At 38.1% G+C, this 13,015-nt stretch overlaps 1 long non-coding RNA gene across 1 annotated transcript; it reads right to left on the reverse strand.

The window, feature by feature from the left end:
- Positions 1-8,542: 8,542 nt before the first annotated feature.
- On the reverse strand, positions 8,543-10,681 carry LOC132602269 (uncharacterized). The gene is made up of 3 exons (XR_009567699.1): positions 10,331-10,681; positions 9,784-9,829; positions 8,543-8,851 (listed from the first exon to the last, which is right to left on the reverse strand). It is a non-coding gene; the product is annotated as an uncharacterized LOC132602269 (long non-coding RNA).
- Between the last annotated feature and the right edge of the window lie 2,334 nt (positions 10,682-13,015).

Consider the following 13,015-nt stretch of genomic DNA (forward strand, 5'->3'; position numbering starts at 1 on the left):
AAAACACTACTTCTACATAACCCCTTTTCTCATTCAAAACGTATTTTGTTCATCCCTCTTTGTTCTTATCATACCAGTCACTTTCTGGCACTCATTCTGCTTCGTTGCTCATCTTTCTATAGTTTGGTCTCTTCACAACTCTGTCACTTATATTACTCGTATTCTCGGCTGCGCTGTTATCTCGTTCACTTCCTTCTTATTTCCTTCTTTCGATTAACTCCTCCTTTTCTTGTGCTCGCTTTCGTTTTCGTTATCACATAATCTCCATTCTAAACCTTCCCTATAGGACTTTATAAATCTTTCTTATTCATTATATAGCTCACCTTTATACTTTAGTCACATAGATCACGTCATCTCTTTTAGTCACTTCCTCACCAGACTTTACTCATTTTCATAACAATCCTTATTGTATTCACATTATATTCTGGTCATAATCAATCCTATAGTGTAACACTTCTTAACCTTTTATCCTTTCTGGTTAAGCTTATCCTTAATACCTCAAGCTGTCTTATCAATACATTCATATTCGTGACAATTCTTCTTTCTTTGTACTCTTGTCTCAATCATATTATTACTTCTCCTAACTATAAACTCGTCGTAATTTACCCTTGCTTGTCAATTCCGTTGATACCATAATATAACACCCTATCAAGATTTGCCAGCCTTTTCTAAATCATCTTTTAGCATCTCAAGCCCTTCCAAATTACCCTAGCATTCCCCTTTTACCATATTGATACCGATCTCATAATCACTATTACCATCAATTCAACGGTTAACTTATCTCTCGAAGTCGGTCTTACTCGCAACTTAGCCAAATCTTATCATTACTGTTGACATGACCTTTCAAAAAAATATTACGAACTTATATGTCATTTTCTTTTTATTTCTAAGGAAATTTTGGCAGAGTTTCCTTTGACTTTCTTACTATCTCAAAACCTGCACGCAGGAAATACCAATAACGCCTCACAGGGCCAACATACACATATATATTATATCATATCGTAGCTGCACAGGGCTTCCTATATCAGTCACGAGATGACAATGACGAACTTGCCCCGTGTTTCCAACTCAAGCTGTACCTGTCACACTTTCCTGTTTATTTTCCCTTTCGATCTTTAACTGCAGGTTTCAAACACACCTGCAGCATTCATACTATGTCTAGCATATATTTTGCTTACAGTCACTGATTCCTTTAGCTTCTTCTGTGCACACTTTCTAACTGCACTCATCTACAATATATATACATTCAACCCAATTCCTTGCTATACTTACCATAACTCACCATAATGATGGCCACTGTGCCATTCCGTATATACAAATCATCATTATGTAACCTTGATATCCAACTTTCACCTGTTTGTACAACTATTTTCCATCCTAGATTTCAAAATTCCCATAGTGATGGGAACACCTTGATCACTGTCACTCGTAAATACTTAGTTGTCAACCCCTTTGATTTCCGCTCACCGCCATTAGGTAACAATCTATAACAAATGCACATACATAGGAAATTTCAATAAGGACTCATATACCTGTAGTCGATCGGTCTCTAGTCCGATCTGGTGATCTATAAGGCGAAGTGTGCTCCTTGTCATCATCTGCCCGCCATCTACTCGTCTGGCTTTCATCATCTTCCTCATCGGAGTTTGGGGAATGTAGATAACCAGGAAACTTCTGGTTTACCGACGGCCAGGATAGGGGGCTGGAGTAATCTGTAACGCTTACCGGGGTAGCCGGTCTAACGTGGTGTCCTGCCGTAGAAGCAACTGGTACGGCCTCGGGGACCGCCTCCCTAGATATCACAAACTCCGGAGGTATTGTTGCTGGGTCCTCCGATAGGTCAGTCTCGATAGAATAACTGAGGCTCCTCCTGCTCGGTCCTGGAGCCTGGGGTCTTGAATTTACCCTAGGGGCCTTCTTAGCACCCCCACTAGCTGAAGCAGGCCTCTTCATCTTTCGCAATTCTGCACCTACCTATAGGAAAAAGAGGTCAGAACAATCTTTCCTAGGCTCTGGCTCTATCGCACGATGTAAGACAGAAGGAAAGATAATATCCTAAATGCCCTATAGCTTCCTTTTTATAGATGTGGTACACAACACACCGATAAACAAGACTCTACTAGACACGGTCTGTAGACACTCCGAGGATGAACTGCTCTGATACCACTTTTTTCACGACCCAACCCCGTAGGCCGTGACTAGTGCCCGAGATCGACACTCGTATACGTACCTGTTAAACATAGTCAGGCTGACACTATAGAAAATATAGGAATTGACAAAGATCCAAACGTTCACAATGTCACATATCATGATAATCTGTCTCCCGAGGAGTCACAACCAATCAATGTCACATATCATGATAAGCTGTGTTTGTTTACACTACTTTTCCCATATTTCATGTCAACTTCCAACACCCACAACAACAATTACAATATAGCAATCATCAATCATCATTCATATACAATGACCACGATCCACCACTTCTCTTCATTTTTCCCACATTTATGGTTTTGGGTTCACTATCGTATTTTTTCATGTATCACACTTATTTCATAGTTTACATGTCATTTATAACGTATTCATACTCACAACACACTAACATTCATGATTCAATACAACTACCATTCACTCATGGCACTATTCACTCATTTATGACCCATTTGCTATGCTTTTCTACAATTCGGGTGTTGATAACGTCCAAATCCACCCTATTAATTAGAATGGGCACGGTCGTATGCAAATATATTTACCCAACTATGAGTCGGGGTCGAATCCCACAGAGAACAATATGTAGGCGAGTAGGAAAAGTAGGAATTTTCACCAACTACGCTAAAGCCAAACGATAGATAATATTTTGGTTTTGTTTGAGAGAAAATTATAACTAATGCAAAAATGTAAACTAACCTAGAAAGCAAGTAAAATGATCAATGGCCACAAGCATGGCTACAAGGGAAACTACGCTCAAGTAACGATCCAATGTATTTCATGATTTACAAATAATGGTGAGTTTATATTACTTAGCCTCGGATAATGACTCTAAATTAGCTTCTTCCGAAGACTAACTAGACTACCTTATTGAATATCCCTAAAGCAATTAGGAGCATTAAGAACACCCGAATATGGCTACAAGTGGTGTCGCCTATTCCTAGGTCGATTTCCATTAGATGAGGGTTAACGCCCCAAATTCTTGTTAATTAATCTTTCCCAATCCCGAGTTTGCCTCTTCCAAGTTTAAACCGAAATAAATGGGCAAGTCTTAGGGTTAGCTACTCCCTTAAGAATCATTCAAAATGAGATTAATTAAAGAAACAATAACTCACTTCATTAGGAATAAAATCATTCAACACATAAACAAAACAAGAGATTCAATCCAAACTTAAACAATATATACTTCCATAAACAAGGTTCAAGTATTGAAATGAAATACTACACACATAAATATTCAATACAAAGCAAGAGTAGAAGAAATGGGTAAAGAACTTCTCATTGGGTGCTTCCAAATCTTCTCTTCCAAGGTGTTGGTGATGAACCCTAGCCTCCAATAACTTGTGTGTTGTGCCAAAGATGAAAATATTTTGCCCCCTAGTCTTCCTTTTATGTTTCCCAATTTTTCCAAGTCCAAAAAATGACAAAATATGCCCCAGATTTTCGTTTTTGCAGTTCTGCCCGTTTTTTGCAAATCTGTCCCGTTTTTTGCAAAACTGTCCACTTTTGACAGTTTTGCAAAACTGTGCAGTTTTGTCCAATTTGACCTCTTTTTGACTTTATTTTCACTTGGTTTCTTCCGATCACTTCTAAATCACATAAACCTGTAAAATAGATGTAAATGATATTAAATGCACTATTTTCTCAAGCAAACATAGCAAAAATATAAGATTAAAGAAGAGATAAGTTGGTAAAATACTAACTTATCAAACCCCCAAACTTAAACTATTGCTTGTCCTCAAGCAATTCAAAACATACACTCTCTTTCGAAGAAATCGACTCAATAGTACACCAACATCATACCAAGTTAAAAAGTCTACTTTAAGCACAAAAACGTGACTTTGATTGGTATCAACAATTAATTCAAAACATATGAATCACCAACTTCTTCTTAAAAACTTCATTTTCCTTTCAAGTGCTCAAACACCAAGTTAATCAAAGTAGCAATCAAGTCATGACACTAAAGCTTCAAAATTTGCCTCCTTATCACAAAACAACTTTCTTTTGTTCATTCCTCTCATTTGGACAATGAAACAATTTCACAACTTAAATTCTCATGTGCCCTCACACTCAAGAGAGAATCCCACACTTAGAAAATGTAATTCAAAACACAAATGGGTTATTAAATAGAAAGAATTAACTCTCTTCTCTCACAAAGATGTTCAATTGCACAAGTAGTACTATGCCCTTCATGTATTTCTCCACTAATATAGACACACTTGGTTCAAAATCAATTAGGACTTAAAGGGTTGTAATGTAGGCTTTTAGTTAAGGTAGGGACATAATTTGGAAATAGTGACTCAAAAACCTCCCTAAGCACTACAATTTTCAATAATCAAAGCACACTTCCTTTCAAGCTTTTCCACCATTTTTTTTCATTTTTCATTTCGCCAACTAGTCTTCCCTTTATTCACAACACTTTATTATTCCTTCCTTTATTTTTATTTTTTTTCTTTTTCAAAATAACAAGGAAGTTTCCAATTTTTTTTTTTTTTTACTACTTCATTTTTTTCTTTCACCTTAAAGTAACTCCCACATCACAACTTTTTCCAACTATCACCCTCAAACTTAGGCTTTTAGCCTACGTTTGCACTTTGAACGCACTTAAGGAGGTAGGGTACCAAAAGATGGATCAATGAAGAACAAAAGGTTAAAGCTTGTAACATGGTTGCCAAAGAAAAGGTTAAAGGCTCAAAAGGGGTTGACTAGGGAAAATATGCAAGGGTAGGAAATTTAAGGCAAAACGATCCAAAGAAGGCCTAACATCATTTTTCAAACCAAGTGTAACCTAGAATTTCGCCTTGAAACACATTCCAGGCAAGTTCTAGACCACAAGTAATGTAAAAGAACTCACAAAAACCTCACCACACATGGCACATGATAATCCAAGTAGAATATGTATCCAAAACCCAATTGAAACAAATGAACTCAAAGAAAGTCACTTATAGCCTAAAGAGACTAATTAGTGAAAGTAAGAGCCAAAAATTGAGTCTAAAAGTCCCAACAAGAATCCTTCCTTCAATCATTTTTCTTTTTCAAAAGTCAAGAATTCATATGCCAAGGTTTAAATATGTTGGTACCAAGCAAGCCAAAAATTAGCCAAGGGGTAAAAAATCACATCCCAACACCATTTTTACTCCAAAACTACCTAACTAAGAACGGAAATAAAATAACAAAAGTGACTAATCCACAACATGCAAAAAGAACGAAATTTTCAAAAATTTGAGCAAGTTCCATTTATAACAACAACTATCCACAGCTAAACCAACAGTCACAAAATAAGCCCGGCAAGGGCACACAATCAAGCATAACCAAAATATAATGTGTTACCACATGCCACCCCCAACTAAAAATATTGCATTGTCCTCATTGCACATAATCAAAACAAAACATAAAAATAGATTTATTTATTTTTGTGTGCAACTGGACAGTTTTGCAGAAACTGGACAGTTCTGCAGAAACTGGACAGTTTTTGCAAAATAACAGTTGCAAAAACTGGACAGTTTTGCAAAAACTGTGCAAAACAGTTCTGTTAACAGTGCTGCAATTTTCAGGAGCTACTGGTTTGGGGCTGTCCGGAAATCCGACCTGCTCAAAACAACTCCAAAAATTCTGAAACTTTGCAGATTAGTCAAAAATCATAAACTTCCACCATTTGATAACGTCCAAATCCACCCTATTAATTAGAATGGGCACGGTCGTATGCAAATATATTTACCCAACTATGAGTCGGGGTCGAATCCCACAGAGAACAATATGTAGGCGAGTAGGAAAAGTAGGAATTTTCACCAACTACGCTAAAGCCAAACGATAGATAATATTTTGGTTTTGTTTGAGAGAAAATTATAACTAATGCAAAAATGTAAACTAACCTAGAAAGCAAGTAAAATGATCAATGGCCACAAGCATGGATACAAGGGAAACTACGCTCAAGTAACGATCCAATGTATTTCATGATTTACAAATAATGGTGAGTTTATATTACTTAGCCTCGGATAATGACTCTAAATTAGCTTCTTCCGAAGACTAACTAGACTACCTAATTGAATATCCCTAAAGCAATTAGGAGCATTAAGAACACCCGAATATGGCTACAAGTGGTGTCGCCTATTCCTAGGTCGATTTCCATTAGATGAGGGTTAACGCCCCAAATTCTTGTTAATTAATCTTTCCCAATCCCGAGTTTGCCTCTTCCAAGTTTAAACCGAAATAAATGGGCAAGTCTTAGGGTTAGCTACTCCCTTAAGAATCATTCAAAATGAGATTAATTAAAGAAACAATAACTCACTTCATTAGGAATAAAATCATTCAACACATAAACAAAACAAGAGATTCAATCCAAACTTAAACAATATATACTTCCATAAACAAGGTTCAAGTATTGAAATGAAATACTACACACATAAATATTTAATACAAAGCAAGAGTAGAAGAAATGGGTAAAGAATTTCTCATTGGGTGCTTCCAAATCTTCTCTTCCAAGGTGTTGGTGATGAACCCTAGCCTCCAAGAACTTGTGTGTTGTGCCAAAGATGAAATTATTTTGCCCCCTAGTCTTCCTTTTATGTTTCCCAATTTTTCCAAGTCCAAAAAATGACAACATATGCCCCTGATTTTCGTTTTTGCAGTTCTGCCCGTTTTTTGCAAATCTGTCCCGTTGTTTGCAAAACTGTCCACTTTTGACAGTTTTGCAAAACTGTGCAGTTTTGTCCAATTTGACCTCTTTTTGACTTTATTTTCACTTGGTTTCTTCCGATCACTTCTAAATCACATAAACCTGTAAAATAGATGTAAATGATATTAAATGCACTATTTTCTCAAGCAAACATAGCAAAAATATAAGATTAAAGAAGAGATAAGTTGGTAAAATACTAACTTATCAGGTGTCTTAACCTTCCAATGCCTTAAACAACATGAAATGGTCATGAAACTTACCTTAGATGATGGTGGAACAAGCTTTGAATGGATTTACTCCTCTAGCACCAAAACCCTACTTCACTCGTTTTTGGAACTTCTTGGTTTGGATGAACTTCACTTGAGTTTCACACACTTTGTTTCATGGATTTAATGTTGTTGATCATTGACTTCCTTGTTATTCTTGTGATTGAAGTGTTTGGAGAATTTTCTAGAGAGTTCTTGAGTGGTGTAGATGAGAAAATGAAATGAATTGAATGAAAAGGGTCCCTTATAGTAATCACAAAATCTGATTTTTTTATTAACAGTAGTCGGGATGCACAGTGGTCGTAAACCCCACTTTACGGGCCGTATTTTGTTATACGGTCCGTACTTCGCGACCGTATTTAACCATATCAAAACAAGAAAGGCATGCTGGAGATCATGGCAGTCTACGACTCAGTTTACGGGGCCGTATTTCAATTTACGGTCCGTGTTACAAGTCGTTTTTAACCATTTGAAGCATTTGACAGAAAGTTGAAATTTTTGACAGGTTGGAAGACGATAGCAGTTTACGGTCTGTAAATCCCTTGTAACAACATTTTGAGGTTAAGGATGGTGATCAAATTGCCATAGGTTTTCTTTCTGTTAGTGTTTGAGTCTTTGAGTCAAAACAAAATCTCCATTTTCTTGCGTTAGGTTTTCTTGGTAGCTTCTTGAGTCCCTCGTTAGTGGCACACACCATCCACCCCCTTGGGTTTTCTTATGACCTCGGTTCTTTCCTAAGGGGGGACCTTTGAACCGGGTTAGATTTTTTTAATTTTTTTAGAAGAGTCGTAGGAGTCAAGCCTGTCAAACCACTCGAATGTTGGGTGCTCAGGTTAGGTGAAATATGGAAACCATGAGTTTTTCTTGAAAATCTTTCAAAAGCATGCTTAAAAATAGGCAACCTACCTCGAAACATTTCCATAGTAGACTGCATTGACTCATGTATGACCCACTTGGCATGATTTGTGATAGTTGCTTGATTTGATGGTTGTATGAATCTGTTTTGTGTTGATTATGTGTTGTGTGTAATGTGAGGAAACTCTGATATAATCCATGCTTGATAATGATGACTAGAACTTGCCCGGTGTGTTGGTGAAGCGAAATTGAGTGAGAAGTTTAGGAAGTGATCTAGGCATTTCTTTGTTAGCCAAAGTTTTGAAATTGTCACGACCCAACCCCGTGGGCCACGACTGGTGCCCTACTTGGACACCCATACAGACAAACATATCAAATCGTAACACACTTATCCAAATCGAATCACATACTACCACAAATCATATCAAACTGACTTAGACATATTTCAAACGCAAACGTATATATATCAAAAAGCCGGCAAGGCTATCAAATGTATCAAAAGCCGACAAGGCTATCAAATGTACCAAAAGCCGACAAGGCTATCAAATGGCACAACGGCCCAAAACACATATACGAATGCATGCCGACAAGGCTGCCATAACGAATGGGATCATACCAAACACACCCGTACAGAAGTAGGCACACACACCCACAAATACGTCTACAGACCTCTAAACAGACCAAACTAATCATATGGCAGAACAGGGCCCCGCCGTACCCCTGAACAAATATATACATATGCATCAAACAAGTATATATACCAAAATGTAGGCTCCGGAATAAGAGGAGCACTCCAAACAGCAGAAGAGGGTGTCCTAAACTGGTGGATCACCAAACTGTGCGTCTGTACCTGCGGGCATGAAACGCAGCCCCCCGAAGAAAGGGGGTCAGTACGAAATATGTACTGAGTATGCAAAGCAGAAAATACAGGAACAAATCTGAGGCATAAACGAAATAGTAGTACAGAACATAAGTATAAATCCAACATATCAAAATGTTTACTTTCAAAATATAAGTCATGCATAAGGTACAGAAGAATATGGTCGCCCGCCCGTCGATGGCGCCATAACACAGCATAACACCAGAATGTTTCAAATCTTCGTATCCCCGTCACATATCACATCACAACATAACGCCATACACAGCATAACACCAAATATATGTGGAACCCGACCCTCTTTTGCGAGTAGCTCGGTGAACCATAAACACAGCATAACTCCGGAGTATATCAAAGTGCGCACGATAACAGAACCGGCCCGGGAACCGGCGAAAGATATAACAAAACGCACGAGCAGAGTCATGAGTAACCATATGCATAAAATCATTATCATAGACTCAAATATAAGTAAATGACCATACTTGAAATTCGAAATGATAATCATACCAAATTCTTTCAAAAGTCGTCTGAATTACATAAAGGAAAGTCGCGGGACCCACGGACGGGTATTGACCCGAGTCGGGCCCGCCTATGGAAAACATACTCATTATACATCATGCAAACTCTTATAAAAATATTGGAGCAATCCGAGCCTTTCTGTGAAAGATACGGCGTTTCGTAGTTACGGAATTCTTTAAAACAACTTTTTGTACAAAGTTTGGAAATCAATGCTTTCGAAGACATAATGGTTCATACTTCATCACAACATACATAAGAATGCCAAGAAATATATATAAGGATCATAACGTACTGGGATTTCGAATTTAGAATTTCCTCGAGGCTCGTGATATAGCCTATTGAAAACTAAGGCATGCCAAAAGAAAGAAGGGTTGCGCTTTACATACCTGTTAGCGGCTATTCGTAACCCGTTCGTCTCGTCGCTCTTTTAGCCTATTTATATAAAAGTAACGTTATTGCTAGTAACTATATTATCTAGTTTACAAATCCATAGCCTATTTCTTATCGAACCTATATTCTAGCTTATACATATTCTCTTTTAAGATTTTCTATTATCTAAAATTTAGCGAAAATCCGGCAGCACTTCCCCTATATATTCACCTGTCCAAAATTTCCAATTGCTCTCCTGTTGACACAGAAATACCAACAACAACATATGGATACAATTACATTTTCAATTCCTTCAACTCAACACGAACAACAACGTGTTCATATCAACAAAATTTTAACTTTAACTTTCTAATCCTTTCGCCATATAATCCATGATAACAACAACTTAAAATAAATTTTTCGTGCCTAATTAGAGCAGCCCCTACACGGCTCAATTCATCTTTCAACATCAACATCCACAACTTTTTATTTCCATCATATATCCATAAACTTATACATGTTAAAATTGCCTCCAAAATGTGTATAAAAGAGATCAAACATTACCTTAATCAACTTGGCTTCTTAACCTTGCTAATCACTTGAATGTTACAACAATTTCACACCTCAAATTTTCCTTTTTCCCCAATCTGCCTAAAATAGAATAAAACATGTTGATGCTTGCCAAAAGAATTCACGTTGCTGGTTTAAAATACTCCATGTGAATATGTAATTTCATATGAGAATGAATCTCGTGCAAGAAGGTTGCTGCCCCAATTCCATATGATTTTTCTTTCCAAAAGAGAAATAATGTTTTGCTTTATTCTTTAGAAAGAAAGAAAATGCACTGTACGTTGCTCCTCCCTAAAAATTGAAATCTGAAATTTCCTTTACCTTCAGTAGGATATATAAGAAAAATAGGTGAGTAAACTGTCACGACCCAACCCCGTGTGCCGCGACTGGTACCCTAACTGGGTACCCGTACATACCTACCTGACCGAATTTCGTACCATACAGATTTTTTTTTTTTAAAACAGATGTTACAGAAGTACGCCGATACAGATACGGCACGCGCGCAAACATATATATGTATATACCTGAACATGCAGACATTTACAGATAAGCCGATAAGGCTAACATACAGACGAAACCCGTAACCCACACATCTATCTACAGGCCTCTACAGACATACAGAATCATATGACGGGACAGGGCCCCACCGTACCCAGAACTTCCATACATACAGAACATACGGAAAACAGAAGATATATATACCAAAGTACATGCTCCGAAGCAAAAGGAGCTCTTCAAGATAGCAGAACCTGTGCCCTAGACTGGCGGCGTGTCACCGAGTGCGCCTGTACCTGCGGGCATGTAACGCAGCCCCCGAAGAACGGGGGTCAGTACAAAAATGTACCGAGTATGTAAAGCAGAAACATAACAGATACAATCATAGTCCGAACCGGAGTCACAGAAATATAACGGACAAAACTATACATCAGACGGACGGACAGAGTCATGATCCAGACCGACATACAGAATCGTGATCCACACAGATAAACAGAATCATGGTTCGGACGAACCGACAGAATCATAATCCGGACAGACGAGCAGAATCAGAATCGATACGGACATACAGAATCAGAATCCATACGGACATATAGAATCAGAAGCCATATGGACATACAGACATAGTCGTAATTCAGACGGACAGACAGAATTATACATGCAGAGTAGTGCAGAGTCATACTGAACCATACAGAATCATACAGAATCATACAGAGGCATGTGCTTATATAAATACTGATGGCACATGCATACAGACATACAGATTCCGGCCCTGTCTGGGGGCGCGGTAACAGAACCCGGCCCTCTTAGTACGGGACGCGGTGGACAGACAGAATCAGATCAGATCAGATCATATCAGATGCCATCCTGGCCGCCATCCCCATACACAGATCAATATATCAAAATCATACAGATATAACAGATCCCGGCCCGTACGCCGAGGGACGCGGTGAACAATGCAGAGAAATATGCACGATAACAGAACCTGGCCCGGGACGCAGTGAAGGAATGCATTGAGACAGCCACGAACTAATCCATGGGAAACCACATACATACAGACTCACATACGGACTCAATCAGACTAAAGGGTGCCAACCGGCAAGTCAGAATCAGAGTATACGGATAGTATGCATAGTACGCGCCTATATCCTATTTGGGAAGGCACGACAGATTATTATCAGAATCAGATTCTCAGATGTTCAGAAATCATTTTGTAAGAATTTCATAAAAATAGTTGTATCATGATCAAAATAATAGTTCAGATGGTTTCTGAGAAAATCGGACAAAACGGAAGTATTTAAAGTATTACAGAAGATATCGGGCCTTGCGGGCCCGCCTCGTACCAACTCGAGGCAACATATGTAAATTATCGCTAATAGACCTTATGAGGTCATCCATAATCGTTTGGAAGTGTTCCGACTCCGTTTAGGGAAGTTTTGTACAAAAATTCACTTTAAAGGCAATTTGTAAGAAAATAGCTTCAGTTGAATTGAAGGAATTGGAGCGGTTTTCCGTCTCGAATTCCGGGGAACGGAGTCGTACTTAAGGCTCGCGGCCGAGCCTATCACATCCAGAACATGCCTAGGAACAAAGGGAAGTGCTTCACATACCTCGATAGCGCCTTACGCTCGCTTGGCGTCGACTTCAATTTCGTCCAAAATCTAGAAATGGTCAAGTTTACAATTTGTTAGTTTCAAACTTTTCAATAATCCAACTTAACACTGACTTGCCTACCGAAATTTCGGCAGCATTTCCTCTGTATATAAGACATCCCCGAGACTTAGCTCGGCTCAATTCATCATCACAACAACCCAGAAATAGCATCAATAACAACAATATGCATTAAACATACGATATGGCATCACTAGCCATCCTTTCGACATAACGAAACATTTTGCGTTTCAACCTTACATTTCCAACCCAAACTTATTATTCTCATATTCATCATCCATCAAAATCATTACAACATATGTCGGAAGCATCCATACCATTTTCACACAATATTCATAAGGTATGCAAACATTCAAACTTTCCATTAAGCCACTACTTTTCCAATTTTTCCTAACCTTCAACATACAAGTTCATTATACATTTCCATCTTCCAAATTCATCCACAATAATCATAATTTGCCTCTTGATACTTTCATTTCCATTTTTACATAAACCATAACAAAGTTGTATGTT

Source organism: Lycium barbarum, chromosome 7 (genome assembly GCF_019175385.1).
Source record: "Lycium barbarum isolate Lr01 chromosome 7, ASM1917538v2, whole genome shotgun sequence".
NCBI lineage: Eukaryota > Viridiplantae > Streptophyta > Magnoliopsida > Solanales > Solanaceae > Lycium > Lycium barbarum.